General features: G+C 48.1%; 1 pseudogene; it reads left to right on the top strand.

Moving 5' to 3' along the window:
- Window positions 1-4,606: 4,606 nt before the first annotated feature.
- LOC133052168 (putative killer cell immunoglobulin-like receptor like protein KIR3DP1) lies at window positions 4,607-11,654 on the top strand (annotated as a pseudogene).

Raw genomic sequence — 11,654 nt, 5'->3', positions numbered from 1 at the left:
TGGGGGCTCTGTGATGCTGGTGAAACCTGGAAGGGCTCCTGGGCGGAGCTGGGGAGTGAGGGGTGGGGAAGTCCTGGGACTCAGCCTCTGACTTCCTTCCAGGGACCTTCCACAAACCCACCATCTCAACTGAGACTCTTTTAGGCAGCTTCAGAGTTCCCATGTGAATACACTGTAGGCAGAGTTGGAATGTGCAACTGAGTACACAGACAATCAAGGAGTATGCTGCAGTTGGCCTGCACTATTTGGAGAAGGAAATGGCAATGCATTCCGGTATTCCTGCCTGCAAAATCCCATGGATGGGGACCTGCCAGGGTACAGTCCAAGGGGTCAAAAAGAGTCGGACATGACTAAGTGACTTCACTTTCTTTCTTTTCATTTGAAAATTTATTTATTTTGCAGGTTTCATTTTCTAACTTTCATAATATATATATTTGATTAAAGTTAGTTGACTTACAGTGTTTCGGGTGCTCAGTGAGGTGATTCAGTTATATATATACACACGGTATTTTCCAGATCATTCTCCATTTTAGGTTATTACAAGATATTGACTATAGTTCTTGGTGATATATGGTAAACCTTTGTTGCTAGTTGCAAATCTATTTTTTTTAATTGGAAGGCTGGCATTCTATTCATACTTCTATTTAAAAATTTATGGTACATTCCACTTCAGAGTTACGCTACACTGATAGTGAAAGGTTGATGCCAGACTCCCACCATGGCCTTATTAAACTAAAAAGAAAACAATGGCAATGTTAATTGTGGGAAGAAATAGTGAGTCTCCTTATGTTACTAGAGGGCTTCCCTGGTGACTCAGAAGATAAAAATCCACCATAATGCAGTAGACCTGAGTTTGATCCCTGGCTTGGGGAAGATCCCCGGGAGGAGGAACTGGCAACCCACCCCAGTATTCTTGCCTGGAGAACCCGCACTGGTGGGATGCAGCCCATGGGATCACAGGGAGTCAGACACAACTGAGTGACTAGGCAGAAGCACAATGTGACTGGTGGGAGGACAGATGACTGCAGCAGTCGGGGAGATGATAACATGTACCATTCAAAGGGAGAGCCACACACCTCTGGCTCTGACTTCCTCTTGGATCTGTTCCTTCAGCTCTAACCCTTGGGCTCTGCTGTCTGTGCTTACTCATGCTGGCTCTTTGCTAAAAGAACATTGCCATGAGCTTGGAATAGAGGAGAACCCATTCTCAAGGCTCGAGAAGTCAATGGCAACACACTCCAGTATTCTTGCCTGGAGAACTCCATGGACAAGGAGCCTGGTGGGCTACAATCCCTAGGGTGGCAGTCGGACGTGACTGAGGGACTAAGACTATTCTCAAGGCTCTGGACTTGAAAGGTATGACACTTTCCCATTCGTACAGAGATAAAAAGTTGGAGAACAGACAGAAACTTTTGTCTTGTTGGGGGCTTAAAGGGATATTATGACCAGTCCTACATGGAAAGCTTCGAGAACAAAGGACTCCGGTATTAATAGTTTTCCAGAGTGGAGTGGAAGTAAGTATACCTATGGCTGATCTGTGTTGATGTATGGCAGAAGCCATCACAGTACTGTAATTGTGCTTTAATAAAAATAAGTAAGGGGGAAAAAAACCTTGGAACAGGAATTCTCCGGTGGTCCAATGGTTGGGAATCTGCCTGCCCATGTAGGGGACACAGGCCCGGTGTCGAGAATGGGAAGATTCCACTTGCCTTGGGGCAGTTAAGCCTGTCGGCCACAAGCCCATGTGCCTAGAGCGGATGATCCAAAACTATAGAAGCCACAGCAGTGAGAGCCTTGCACACAGCAAAGAGCAGCCCCCCTTCCCGCAACTAGAGAAAGCCTGTGCCCAGCGACAAAGACCCGGCACAGCCATTAATTAATTAATTGAAAGTTGGCAACAGCCAGCTATGCCTCCTCACCTTTTAGAGTGTGTGTGTGTGTGTGTTGTGTCTGTGTGTGTCTGTGTGTACTTGTGTGAAAATGTGAGTTCACAGGTGGGTATTTAACCTTTATTTTTCTCTCCTCCTTAGGAATTTTCTTCCCCATGGGCTACAGTTATTTTACATTCAGTAAACACTCTTTGACCATCCCTCCCCTTCAAAAAAAGCCCATCTAATGCAGATGAGATGATTCCTGGGGCATAATTGCACCATCTCGTTGTCTGCTGGCTTTCCAAATAAAGTCACTATTCCTTTCCTGAAGACCTCATCACTCTCCCCAATGACAAGCAACAATAGATTGGACTCAGAGCACATTCATGAGACATTGGCAGAGGTGTCATTCATTTTAGACAAAATTGGAATGTGTCACTCTCACAATTGATACCTGTGGTTTAAAGGAAGTAATTAGCCTCCAACTAATAAAAATAAATGGAAAAAAAATAAGGAAGATACGCAGATGGATAACAGGCATGTGAAAATATGCTCAGCATTGCTTATTAGTAGAGAAATGCCAACTGACACTGCAATGAGGTGCCACATCACACGGATCAGAATGGCCATCATTAAACAGTTGATGAATAATAGATGCTGGAGAGCATGGGGAGAAGACGGAAACCCTCTTACACTGTTGGGGGAGTGTAAGCTTGTTCAGCCACTGTGGAAAACAGTATGAAAGTTCCTCAAAAAAAACTAAATACTGAGCTTCCATATGATTGAAGAATTCCAGTCCGGAGCATATACCCGGAAAAATCTATACCTTGAAAAGATTAGAAACAAAGGGAGAAGAATCAAATCCACAAAATTGGAAAAATGAAAATGGAGAGATCACAACAGACAACACTGAAATACAAAAGATCATAAGAGACTACTACCAGTAGCTCTATGCCAATACAGTGGACAACTTGGAAGAAGTGGACAAATTCTTAAAAAAGTATAACTTTCCAAAACTGAACCAGGAAGAAATAGAAGATCTTAACAGACCCATCACAAGCATGGAAATTGAAACTGGAATCAGAAATCTTCCAGCAAACAAAAGCCCAGGAACAGACAGCTTCACAGCTGAATTCTACCAAAAATTTAGAGAAGAGCTAATACCTATCTTACTCAAACTCTTCCAGAAAGTTGTAGAAGAAGGCAAACTTCCAAACTCATTCTATGAGGCCACCATCACCCTAATTCCAAAACCAGACAAAGATGCCACCAAAAAAGAAAACTACAGGCCAATATCACTGATGAACATAGATGCAAAGCTCCTTAACCAAATTCTAGTAAACATAATCCAACAACATATTAAAAAGATCATACATCATGACCGAGTGGGCTTTATCCAAGGAATAAAAGGATTCCTTCACATCTGCAAATCAATCAATGTAATACACCACATTAACAAATTGAAAGATAAAATCCATGTGATTATCTCAATAGATGCAGAAAAAGCCGTTGACAAAATTCAACACTCATTTGTGATAAAAACTGTACAGAAAGCAGGAATAGACGAACATATCTCGACATAATAAAAGCTATATATGACAAACCGACAGCAAACATTATCCTCAATGGTGAAAAATTTAGGTGAAAGCATTTCCTCTAAAATCAGGAACAAGACAAGGGTGCCCACTCTCACCACTACTATTCAACATAGTTTTGGAAGTTTTGGCCACAGCAATCAGAGCAGAAAAAGAAATAAAAGGAATCGAGATAGGAAAAGAAGAAGGAAAACTCTCACTGTTTGCAGATGACATGATCCTCTACATAGAAAACCCTAAGAATGAGTAACAACATGTCAACCAGGAAAATGAATTCCAGGTTACGTGATTGAAAAAAAAAAAAATTCTTTTATATTCAGGAGCAGAGAGGCCTTAGAAATCTTTGCTGAAAATAAATCAGTGTGGTTTTTTTGTTTTTTGTTTTTTTTTTTTTTTCTCCTGTGGTTAGCATTACAGAGTAAGCAGTTAGTAACCCTGCACATTTTTTTTTGGCTGGACTTCATGGCTTGGGGGTTCTCATCTTAGTTCCCCAACCAGGAATTGAACCTGGTTGTTCAGCAGTGAAGTCAGGGAGTAGCCACTGGACCACCAGGGAATTCCCAGACCTGCACAACTGAAGTAGAACTTGTTATCAAAAGAAGGAAAGGAACTGAGTCAATCTTTCTTCAAACAAGATATTCATAGAAATTAAGCCTCTTAGTTGGTAAAGAGTCTGCCTGCAAAGCAGTAGGCCTGGGTTTGATGCATGGGTCAGGAAAATCCCCTGGAGAAGGAAATGGCAACCCACTCCAGATTTCTTGCATGGGCAGTCCCATGGACAGAGGAGCCCAGTGGGATACAATCCATGGGGCCGCAGGGGTAGGACATCACATTGCGACTAAACCACCACCACCAAAATGGTATACACTGACACCATTACTATTTCCTGAAGGCAGAAAGACCTGTTCAAATCCTCCTAAGTCCATAGTATTTAGGGAAACAAAACTGACCCTCGGGTCACGAGGCCTGCTCAGTGACGAGGCTCAGGTCAGACTTCCATCCCTGGCGTGACAAGAGGCTGGACATCTTCCCCTGTGACATGCACCAGGCTAACTGTATGAACAACACCGCCTGCCTTCCTCATCCTGTGACTCGGTCAGCTTTGCTCAGTCCTGCCTCCTGCCTCACAGAAGCAGAGCCATGTGCCCCACACTCCTCAGCCTCCTGAGTCTCGGTGAGTCCGGAAAGACCCGGTAGGGTGGTTTATGGTGGAAATCCAGGGTCTTCACACCACTGACCAGCTTCCCTGGATGAGGGTGCAAGGAGCGTGGGGTCCATCGGGACAAGCCATCTCTGACGGGCTTTTCCTTCTAGGATTCTGTGTGAGTCTGAGGATCTGGGCAGCTGTGGGTGAGTCCTCAGCATCCCTTATTTCTGTGTTCAGCAGAACAGTTGGGGCCGAGGTAAATGACACTGGGCACAGAGGGAGACCCCTGTCAGTACAGGGAGAGCCGTGTGCCCTGTGGATCCCAGGTCCTCCTCTTGGCCTTGATACTCATCTTTACTCTCCCCAGAGGTTAGCCCAGCTCTGGACTCTGGACCTGAAGGGACTGTGTGAAGTCTTGGAGCTGGGAGCTGGGCCCCCTGAGTGCCATTTCTATCATGAGAGGGGAGCAAGGGGCTGCAGCCCACAGACCCCTCTCCCAACAAGGTGGCATCTCCAACCGGCCCTTCACAACAGGATCTGCAGGACCGCCCACTAGACCTGACCCCAGGGGAGGGGCTGGGCATCAGGCAGGGCCACCTGGACCTTGTCCCACATTTGATAGAGCCTAGCTAACAAAGGAGCAAGGTCATGGTTTCCTTCGTTCTTTTCAGTCAGGTGGCTTTTTCTCTTCTTAGTTGTGTTACTGTTAGTCACTCAGTCATATCCAACTCTTCCCGACCCCATGATCTGTAGCTCACCAGGCTCCTCTGTCCATGGGATTCTCAGGGCAAGAATACGGGAAGGGGTTGCCATTTCCTTGCCCAGGGGATCTTGCCAGCTGAGAGACTGTACCCTGCTCTCCTGCACTGCAGGAAGATTTTGTACCATTTGAGCTACAACAAATGCAACAGGGAAGTCCTTTCACTTCTTTTCCATGCATCAATTTCTCTGTGGAGTTTTCTTTAGACTGCATCATGCAGCTTGTAGGATCTTAGTTCCCTGATCAGGGATCAACCCAGGCCCTTGGTAGAGAAAGTGCTGAGTCCTAACCACTGGACCGCCAGGGAATCCCCAGTGTTTTGTGATTTGAGGGAAAGTTTCTCAAAATTTTGTCAATCCAAGGAATGATTCTTCTCCTGAGAATCACCTCTGAGAATCATATTCTCAGAATCTCCATGATGTCCATCCTGGGATGTCTGTGTCTCTGTCTGTCCCCAAGCCCTAGGTATCCTTGAGCATCAAGGTGATGCAGTTTAGGGGAGGAGAGCTGGGAGAATTGAAGGGGAAGCGCCCATGAGGAAAGGGGGGAGAGTAGACTGTTCCTATTTTCCTCTCAAAGCCTGTGCCTCCATCTCTCCTAGGTGAATATGAGAAGCCCTCTTTGTCAGCCTGGCCAAGCCCCGTGGTTCCCTTAGGACAGACTGTGACTCTTTGGTGTCACTCCCGTTCTCCATTTGCAATATTCAGACTGTTCAAATGAGAAGGGACCAGTTTGCCCGAGCTCCAGTCACATGATGTCAACACCTTCACCCTTGGCCTGGTGACCAGAGAACATGCCGGGTCCTACACGTGTTCTGGAGGCTACCAGTCCCCACACAGTGACCCACTGCAAATTGTGGTCACAGGTAGGAGGGGTCCAGCCAGCCCGGGACGGATGAGCCTGCAGGCAATCCTACCCTAGCTCCACATGCCAGTGCACCCAAGGCTTACTCAGGATTCCCAGTCAGGAGCGAACCAGTGAAAGAGAACCCACTCTGAGAGTTTAAACTTGGGGTGTTGAATAGATGGATGGGGTTCCTCAGCGCAGAAAGAAGGAGCATCCCTCGGCATTAGTAGACAGGATGCGGCCACTGCTTGCCAGCAGGGAGGATGAGAACGACCCTGATCCAGCACCTGCCACCCAGTAGGGAGCTGTAGTCCACTGTGAAGGAGCTGGCGCCCCAGGGAGGAGTCTCAAAAATGTCTCCAGAGGCATGAGGTGAGGCCACAGATTGGTTCCATTTTTCTCCACTTCCTTTCCAATGATGTGAGTCATCACCCACGTTATAAGAGATGTATGTGAAGGGAGACAGGGTATGCATCCTGAGATCCACCCCAGCCCCTCAAATGCAAATTAGGGATGGGAAGAGGCTGAGAGCATGGCAACCCACTCCAGTATTCTCGCCTGGAGAATCTCAGGGACAGAGGAGCCTGGCGGGCTACAGTCCATGGCGTCCCACAGAGTCGGACAGGACTGAAGCGACTGAGTATGCATGCATGAAGCTGACAGAAGATCCAGCAGCTAAAGAGTTTAGAATAAACACAGAGAAGGCTGGTGGTCTTGAGCAAAGAGAAAGAGAAAAGCATGAGCCAGAGCCCGAGAACAAGGCTAGAGAGAATGCAACAGAACAGACAGGAAGGGAAATTGGCTCTGCTGGATCACGGGAACATTTCTCACACCTTCAGATGTCAGGGAAAGCGCTGAGACGGGGTGACCACTGAAGCTCACAACCTCTTTGCTCCTAGGGTGTTCACAAAACCCTCCATCTCAGCCCACCCAGGCCCCCTCGTGCAGGAGGGAGGGAATGTGACCCTTCACTGTCAACCACAGCTGTTGTTTGAGAAGTTTATCCTGCACCAGGAAAATAGCACAGGGCATTTCCAGACACGTGGAGAGACGTTCACGGGCGGGCATGCCTCAGCTGACTGCTTCATTGGCCCCATGACCTTGGGGAGTGTGGGCACCTACCGATGCTATGGCTCTCTCAGCCGCTCCCCCTATGAGTGGTCAGCCCCAAGTGACCCCGTGGACATCGTCATCACAGGTGAGTGTGTCCAGACCAGTCCCTTCTGCTGTCTGTGTCACAGAAGGGTTGTGTCCAGTCCAGCATCAGTACCGGGAGAGAATGACAGGCATGCAAAGACACTCACAAACTCGGGAGAGGGAACAAACCAGAGAGAGAGGAGGGGTGAACCCGGAAGGGAGAAGAGAACAGAGCACTTGCCATGTGCTAAAGAGAAGACACAGCCGGTGACAGAGTGAAGCAGCAAGAACGTGAAAGAGCAAACAACGGAGAAAAATGTACCGGAGCAGGGACCCGGGCAGTTCCCAACTCAGGCAGCCAATGATGGTTGGTTAAGGTGTTAGTTTCCCACTTTCATGTCAGAGCTCACTTCCTCTGTCAGGAGTGCTGTTTTACCAGAGGCCATTGCCGTCTGGCCCCTGGGTGGTCAAGATGGAGGTCGACACCTTGAAGTTGCTCAGCCTTCTGGTTTAATGCGTCCTTCTGCACAAAGAGGAAGGAGTCCTCCCTGCCAACCCTCCCCACTAAGGAGTCCCTTCCAGCCCCTGGGGGTGGGGAGGGCTGCGCTGAATACTCCCTCATGTTTGAGGTAGTCAACGATCCAATGAGATGCTGGCAATTTCCAGGCCATAATGTCTTTTTCTGGGTCAATACCATGTTTTCTGATGGTCCCAGCAGAACCTAGTAGGTTCCGTCTTTCAAGAGAACCCCACATTTTGTTGATTTTTAAAGTATAGTTTTTATTTATTTTTTTTGAAGTCTAGTTGATTTTTGATGTTGCTAATTCCTGTTGTAGATAAGACTGATTCAGTAGTTCATATACATATATTTCTTTTCAGAGAATGGATGTTAAATGACAGTCCATTATTAAAGTTACGTTTGAATTTTTCCCTATGCTGGGTATTCGTTTCTGTGGGGTTTTCTGTCCTGGTGGTGGGCGGGCTTCTCATGCAGTGCTTCTCTTGTTGCACACCTCGGGCTTAGGTCCTCCGTTTAGCACTAGAGTTACTCCATGCTCTAAGATCAAGGTCTTCCTTCCAGGTCTGTCCAAGAAGCCATCTCTCTCAGGCCAGGGGGGCCCTGTGGTGAGGTCAGGAGAGAACATGACCTTGCTCTGTAGCTTCGAGGGTACCATTGACCAGTTCCATCTGCTCAGGGAGGCGGAGACCTTAGGTGCCCGCTCGGTGGAGGCCAGGGCCCCCACGGAGCACTCCAGGCAGCATTCCCTCTGGGTCCTGGGACCCCAGCCCATAGCGGGGTCTACAGGTGCTACAGCTACTTCACTCACTCTCCCTATGCATCGTCAGACCCCAGCAACCCCCTGCTCCTGTCCGTTACAGGGGAGGACCCTCCTCCTGGCCAGGAATCTTATTGCTCTTCAGTCGCTATGTTGTGTCCAACTCTTTGTGACCCCGTGGGCTGCAGCATGACAGATTCCTCTGTGCTTCACTATCTCCTCCTTATGGATCACAGCCTTGTTGTGATAAAGGAGGTTGTGGAACTCAATGAAGCTATGAGCCATGTCGTGCAGGGCCGCCCAAAACTGACAGGTCATAGAGAAGAGTTCTGACAAAAGCTGGTCCCCTGAAGGAGGAAACAGCAACCCACTGCAGTATTCTTGTTTCCAGAATGCCAAGAAGTGTCCCATGCTTTACAGTACACTAAATCACTTTGTGTTGGTCAAGAAGTCCGTTTGGCCTTTTCCATGACATCTTACTCTACCACTGCGCACTATCTCAAGGGCCCTGTGCTGGTCTCAGGGGAACCTTAGGGCTTCTGGAGAAATAGAGGCAATGAGAACCAGAGAGGACGAGAGATGGTCGGTGGCAGCTCAACCCTCTTCCACCTCCTGTATGGATGCTTCTCATCAGAGTCTTGTCTATCCAGGCAGATAAAGAAAAGGTTCAGGGTGGACCCAGGAGGAGGAGAGGCTGGGCTGATTTGGGAGGATCAGAGATTGCACTGGGCCCTTGCTCTTCATGTTTTCCAGAGGCACCTCTGACATACAGGTGATTTCCCAATTAAGGAGAATAGATACTCAGTCCTGGAGCAGAAATAATGTTTCTTGCTTTCAGCTGTCTTTCATCACCAGGCATACCCTCCCTCCTCCTTCCACCTTCTCTTCTCCAGGATGGTGGGTCTACTCAACACATTCACGGGGAGGAACCAGAAGCTCTCCCCTCCCCCATCAGTGCTCTGAGGGATCACAGAGTCAAGCACAGGTAGGAGGTCAACCTTCCAGAAAGAACAGTCCTCCTTTGGTGGGGCGAGGAAGCTTACTTGCTCACCCCTTCTGTCTATTTTCTCCTAGGTTCCACTACAAGTACTTGCCCTTCCCCCATGGATGCACACACCACAGAAGGTAAGCAAGAAGGTCTCCTATCTCAGCAAATTTCTAAGAAGACATAGGGGTCCTGTGTGAGTGCTGGCTCTTTCAGCTCCCAGATCTGCGACTTTGTGCTTCTCAACGTCCGTCTAAGTCAGCATTTGAGACTGTGGTCTGCATGAGAACCAGAGAGGGCACTGAGATCCTGGGACTGGGAATTTCTAAATTGAAGATAATTGGTCAGAGTGACCTGATCCCACGCCTAAGGGTGATGCTTACCCTCCCTCCACCAGAATTTTTGGAGAGGATGGGGGCGACAAGTGGAGAATTTGAGGGAGCACCTTAAATATGTTATTCCTCTGTTAGTGTTTTATGAACAAAGCATTCCACATTCAGAAATAAAAGTGTCACATTTTCTTGAGGATTCCGTTCCAGGTATATGTGGAATGGGGGGAGGGGGGTGGTCGGAATGTATTGTGGATTAAAGGGGTCTCCATTCATGGAAAAACACGATGCCTTGACATGAGGGAGCAGAGAAAAACTGCATTGGTGCCCAGTGGACCTTGGTTGAGACCTCTGCTGGTCTTGCAAGGCCTCTTTACTTCATCCACTGCTAGCATCTCTCCTGGATGCCTTGGTGCCTCCTGGGAAGTGGAGATAATAAGTGATCAGTTTGACAGAGGCTGAAGTTTGACGCAAGGATACAATAACTCCAGTGTGTAGGGGCACAGTGTATGCAGTGAAAAACCAGACCTTCCGTTTGCTTGTTGGCAGAGGCAGGGCTTTCTCAAGAACACTCCAGCACGCAGTACATCGTTGTTGGGCTTGCCATAGCCTTCACCTCTACCAGCATCCTCCTCGCTGCTATTGTCTGTTACTGGTGTTCTACCCCAAATCGTAAGCCTGAAGGTGGTGAGCTCAGCACCATCCAACACAGGGGAAGGTGGGCTCATATCAGAGAATGAGGTTTTCACTCCCCGCAGGTTAAAACTGGTTTCCAGTGTTGTTATCTCGGAGGGAACATCTTCCAGAGCCCCATGGAATCCTGTTCTTTTTATGAAAATATGTGTTGATTTATTCTTGGCTGCATCAGGTCTTTGCAGCAGCTTGGGCAATCCTCATTGCAGTCTGGGGTGTGGTTCAGGCTTCAGAGCTCATGCGCTCAGCTGTTGTAGCACGTGGGGCTTAGTTGCTTCAAGACACATGGGATCATAGATCTCCCACCAAGGCTAGAACCCAGGCTGCGTGCACTGGAAGATGGACACTTAATCTCTGGACACCAGGGACATTCCAAGCCCTGTTCTTCCCTTCAACTACAACCATCTGTTCTTCTCCCCTACATGATCTTGGGAATCTGCTGATATGCAGAAGAGAATGGTCCATAACAGAAGAGGTAGGATGGGTTTGTGGGTTTGCACAGGCTCCTGAGACAGTCCGTGAATGGATGGGCTTGTAGATGGAATGTTTTGTTTTTGATTTATTTATTGGAGTAGACAGACCCAGCATCAGGTGGCATACCCCTGCCTTTTTCTGGGCTTGATGTCTCCATCAAAGTTACGGAGGTCTGGAATAACTGCCTTCACCCCCCAAGATCCTTGACTCTCTTTCATTCGCAGATCTTGCCATTATGAAGAGAGCCCAAGGAAGAACAAGCAGTGAGCGGCGTGGTGAGTCCTCCCAGCCCAAACCCTTGCCATAGCATTAGCCCTTCCAATGCCCAATGTCCCAGCCTCCAAAGATTGCATCTCAGTCCATCATTCTCACCTCCTTCCTCTCAGGACTCTCCAGCAGAAGACGTGATATATGCTCACTTGAACCTCGGGACCCTCTGAGAGACTGAATTCTTCCACTCCCCTGAGCCCCATGCACCCGTTCCCCAAGCCCAGTATCTATGAGGAATTCAACGTAAAGAAAGACCGTGCTGAGCCCTGA

This window comes from Dama dama, chromosome 4 (assembly GCF_033118175.1).
Source record: "Dama dama isolate Ldn47 chromosome 4, ASM3311817v1, whole genome shotgun sequence".
Taxonomy (NCBI): Eukaryota; Metazoa; Chordata; class Mammalia; order Artiodactyla; family Cervidae; genus Dama; species Dama dama.
The sequence above is the reverse complement of the archived record's forward strand: the minus strand, read 5'-3'. Positions and strand labels throughout refer to the sequence as shown.